The following is a 5558-nucleotide window of genomic DNA, read 5'->3' on the forward strand; positions in this document are numbered from 1 at the left end:
CGAAGAAACTCCAAAAGGACAAAATTGCTGTCATTATTGATTAGGCGCTAGGAAATTAATGTTCATTTGTCCAAAGAAATTAATTAACTTGCAGTCATGAGCTTTATATATCATCACCTTCCGGTTACAGTAATTAATTATTAGCCCAATATTGTTTGAAAGGCATATTAATTATTGTTTTCCCCCAAGTAAAATTGTGGCATGAAAACACTAAGTTCCAAGGTAAGGAAAGTAGAAAGAAGCTTCGTCATAGTAGAACTGTAGAAGTAGATCATACAGCAAAAGATTTTTGGGTGTCTATAAATATAGTTGCCACTCCAAATTTCGTTATGGATGTGAATTTGGCAACAGAAGTCTTTTGAGCTTTCCACGCTATTACGAAAGGTTGATGCTTACGGGTATGGTAACTGCTTAATATTTGATAATCCTTTTATGGTTATTATATATATATATATATTTTTTCAAATAATTGTGAATGATTTAGTACCAAGTATATACCTATTTGATACGCGCAATATATGCTGGCCCCATCACCTAGCCTTGTTTCGAGTCGATCTCTTGGTCAGGTCGATAGTCGATCTTTGGAATTAACATGCATGTTGATTACGTTTCCACATTTTTTGGTCAATTTGGAGATATTTTCTTCGTGTTTTCTGTCTGCTAGTTGTTATATATCAAGAAGAATCTCCCTTCGATTCTCTACATGCAATCATATAGCAGGTATATGCTTGTCACCATGCATTGCATCAATCATGGGCATGCAACACCATGGCTAGCTGGGTAGTTCTTTTTCATTTACTTGGCCTTTTAAAAGTTGAATTACCGATGTTTAATTCGCCTAATCAAAGGTCTTCCCAAATGCCATATCCATATTGATTAATATTGATCTTCAATGGGTTTCAGGCCGGTTACACCATGACAATTAGTTTACAACGTCCATTAATCTGGTCGACACAGTACTTAAATTTCGGTGCAATTTGGTTGGTTTTCATCAATTATAAGGATACGTGGAAGTGATAACACTAATTAGCTTGTTGGTCATAAGCGATTTTGATTCTGCCTGTGTGTCATCAAGACATTATGGGTAACATTATGAGTTAGCTAGCGCTAGGCCCGCATGAGATTTGTAAAAGGCCGGCACACAAATTGAATAGGTAACATTATTAGTTTTGTTGTCGTCCTCCTCATCATCAATAATATTTGCCGGAATGCATGCATGTCTGATAACCCCCATGCTTATCCCCACCACCTAGATAGCTGTAAGATCAGGGAGACAGCTCCTTCATGTATATCTCAGTACATTATTACTCGAGTGATCCAAAACCAACCCATATGGATGATGGATATACAGCCCCATCCTAATCATGGATAGAGATGGCCGGCCATATTTCAACCTCCAAATTTTTGCCGCCCAGCCCCCACTGGGCCCCACACGCTTGTATGTGTACGTACGTATGCAGCTTCCGCGAAGTTTCGTATCTTCGGCAATTTCCGGAGGTTTCTGTACGGAGGATTGCAGTATACGTATCGTAACTTCCAATATATATAATTGACAAGCAAACAATAATGGCTAGTATTCATGTTTTGCAAGGCATTAATGTTTTGGAGTGTTTTGAGTACTGTTGTTCGTCCTATATATATTAATGTTGATGACCATTCAAACTTTCATGAAACGGACGACCTTGTGACAGTATCAAAAAATAAAAAATTTATGTGGCGTGTAATGCACGAGACTTATGAATAGAACTTTTCTTATTAATATGTGGTCCTTGGCTTGGTGAAATATATATTGATGCATGCCGGCCTATAATTTGTCTGGATTGCAACCATTTCGATCGTGCATGCATGGTACAGAAGAGTGGATTGTGGACTCCACAATGCGCGTCTCCGGACAGCTATCCGGGTCACTTATTTACAAGAAAAATAGATACTTGTGATATTTTTTTACAAATAAAAAATTATTTACGACTCATTTTAATTAAAAATAATTATTTTATTAAAAATAACTTATTCCAACTAAACAGTTTTCTTATAACTTGCTGGAAACTTTGGGGCTCACAGCTCTCTCTCTCATGCACTAGTCCTCTCCGAACTGCCGACAATTATACAGAAGGGATTGCAAGGGATATTGATTCGAGGTGTCTGATGCTACATGCTATTGGCAACTGTGATTTCCCCGAACTTCCATGCAAGTTGAGAGTTGAATGGAATCTACAATCCCTTACGATATTTTTGTCAGCATGCAGCATTGTTGATATTTAATTCTATACCAGAACCCTTAGTTTGCTATGACATTATTAATTGTTACTACATATTAAAAAAAAAAATCTTGGATATAGTGTTATGTATTTAAAAGTTTTAAGATGATTTATTAAATTAAAAGTTTTACTTATAATTGATTTGCATATGAAAATTTTGATTAAACATATGAAAAACTTGACTTTTAAATAAATATTTATTAGATGACAAGTTATATTAAGCATTTTTTCTATTGAACATATTAAAAGCTAGAGAGTTTAATTATATTTTTAATCTTTTTTTTCAAGAATTCTTATACGAAAAATCATGTCATATCTTATCAAAATTTCGAGTAAAATCTAAATTTTTGTATGTTAGGCCACCATCTCCTTCTTATTCTTCACTTGTGTCCTTCTGCAACTCCAAAATCCTATGCAATACTATGATCATTACTTCTGGTACATAAGACCATCCTACAATCAATTATCATCATTATCTTTTACAAGATTACAACCTATTCAAAAGTAGTATCTTATTCTTCCACTCCTCAAATCATAAACCCTCCACCCTTATCATAGCACTCGGCTAACTCTATTATTATTAAACCACACTAACATCCAGTTTTTCCAATAGAATCCGAGATCCAACATCTTACTGAATCTCAAAACACTCAATGCTTTTCTTCTTCTGACTAGCATTATATTTCTCAAAATATTAAGAAAACTCAACATTTTTATAAATTCATATTAATAGACACAAATTCAATTATTATATCTGAGATCCCATGCAATCTACAAACCCAGCCAGCTTCTCCCCTTTCACCTCTTATCATTGTCTTTCAAAAAGTCACTATTGAATAAGTTCTTACCATAGAGCAACGAGGCAAAAACTCTTATTAGGTAAAATGGTTTTCCAAATATATGACCCTACGTGTTTTGATTATATGATTACCATCAGGCATAAATGAAAGCTTTGCTAAAATAAAACAAAAATCTACATCATTCCTAATTTCTCCATTTTGAAAAATTACAAGCCACACCCTTTAGTTTTGAGATTAGAAAATTTTAAAAGAAGAGCAGGGCAATATTTCAATGTAGAAGGATAATTATTTTGAGATTAGAAAATTTTAAAACTCTCTTGGAGTGGGAAAGGAAGAAGAGAAATTATGGTCCATAATATTCCCACAATGTCAAGTTCTTAGCTTGTCAAGAATCCATCAAATGGTGAGAAAAGTATAACTATGATCATATTGTAAACATATTCACCCAAATTGCCAAAACTCCTGAAGTTCTAGTTTAGCGCAATATATTTCAAACCCAATTAGCATCAATAACAAATATAAAAGCCAAATTAAAGAAATTAGCAGAAGCAATGTGACAAGTCTCCAACAGTGATGATGAGGAAGATCCATCATTAGGACAGTCTCAAACCATATTATCTCTAGCACAACAGGTGTCTAAATCATAGCAAAGTATCGGATTATCTCTAGCCTAACAAGCCTCCCCCCTTCATAGGCCTCTTCTCTCTAGCCAATTGATCTAATTCAAGAAGCCCAAGATCTATTTGACCTAAATATTTCAAATTATAATTCTCAAACTGCATCACAAAGAAAATTGTGAACTCTTCAATTTTCTAATATAGTTTTCATTAACATTCCAACAGACGCGATGAAATAAGGGAATCTCATCAATTATTATTGTTGGCCAAAGAATGCTACAAAACAATTAACTTTCAACTAAAAAAGTTATAATTATTAACTTTTATTGTTTCTGCCGATGCACCAAGACAAACAGCCTCGTCAATTATCATTTCAGCTGAAGCTTCAATTATCACATTACTATACATTTTTATTATTTGGGTGTCCATAAAAGGAGAATTGAGGATTGGATAAGGGCATTGTAATTTGATAAAAGATATTTGCAACCATGAATTGTACAACCGACACATAATAGTTTTGAAAAAAAAATGAATAAAACATGAGACCCACATGAAAAAAATTACTTTCTTAATTGTGGACCCTACTTTTTTTCAAAATGATTACGGGGCGTTTATGCACTTCATAGTTGTATGTAGAATTGATCTTGTAATTTCTTCCCCATGTCTTTCGCTCAAATGCCCTCCTTCAATCTATTCTCTTTTTATACACACCCAAAGAATAATAAAAATGTACAATAATGTGATAATTGACGTGTCAGCTGAAATTTTTTTCACTTGTCAACTGAAATGATAATTGATGAGGCTATTTATCTTAGTGCATCGGCTAAACAGTAAAAATTAGTAATTATTTGTCTTCTTGCGTCGGCTGGAAAGGATTAATAATTGATGAGATTCTCTTATCCAATTGCATCTACTGGAATAATGAAAGTTTTCTTGATAATTGAATAGTTACACATTTTCTTTATGATGAAATATGAGAATTATAATCTAAAAGATCTAGGTCAAATGGATCTTGGGCTTCTTGAATTAGATGATTTGGATGGAGAGAAGAGGCCTGTGAAGGGGACGCTTGTTGGGTGGGGATAATTTGGTCTGCTGTGATAAAGATGTTTATTGTGCTATAGATAATCTGACCTGAGACTGTCCTAAGGATGGATCTTCCTTGTCATCATTGTTGGAGACTTGTCACATTACTTATGCTACTTTCATTAATTCATTTATGTTTGTTATTGATGCTAATTGGGCTTGAAATCTGCTGCGCTAAACTAGAATTTAAGGAGCTTTGGTAATTTAATTGGTAGAACATCTTTAGAATATGATTGTAAATATACTTTTCCCACCATTTGATGGAAACTTAACGAGCTAAGAACTTGACATTATGGGAAGAGCGATATGGGCTAATAACATATTCCCATTTCATGATCCAATTTAATTTAATTTTTAAATAAATAAAAGAAAAGAAGGACAATGTTCCAATGTAGGAGGATAATCACTTTGAGATGAGTAATTTTAAAACTTTCTTGGAGTGGGATAGGAAGAAGATAGAATTGTAGTCCATAATATTCCCACAACAGTAAAAACTATCACAAAAATGTTTTTATCTCCCGTAATTTGTCAAAAGGGTGAAATTGGAAATGACATAAATTTTTGTTTTGTTTAAAAAAAAGCTTTCGTCAATGCCTGTTGGTAATCATAATAATCAAAACACAAAGGGTCATATGGTTGGAAAAATCTTATTAGCAAATAAGGAGTTTTTTCCTATTACGATCTAAAATAAGAACTTACTTAATGGTGACTTTGTAAAGGCAATGATAGGAGGTAAAGGGGGAAAAGGTTGGACTTGTAGACTGTATGGGATCTTAGAGATAATCATCAAATTTGTA

The 5558-nt window shown here is 33.6% G+C and overlaps 1 long non-coding RNA gene across 1 annotated transcript; it reads left to right on the forward strand.

The window, feature by feature from the left end:
* The first annotated feature begins 339 nt into the window (after positions 1–339).
* Positions 340–2355, forward strand: LOC122275497. The gene is made up of 2 exons (XR_006228560.1): positions 340–398; positions 2062–2355. It is a non-coding gene; the product is annotated as an uncharacterized LOC122275497 (long non-coding RNA).
* The last annotated feature ends 3203 nt before the right edge of the window (positions 2356–5558 follow it).

Source organism: Carya illinoinensis, chromosome 9 (genome assembly GCF_018687715.1).
Source record: "Carya illinoinensis cultivar Pawnee chromosome 9, C.illinoinensisPawnee_v1, whole genome shotgun sequence".
NCBI lineage: Eukaryota > Viridiplantae > Streptophyta > Magnoliopsida > Fagales > Juglandaceae > Carya > Carya illinoinensis.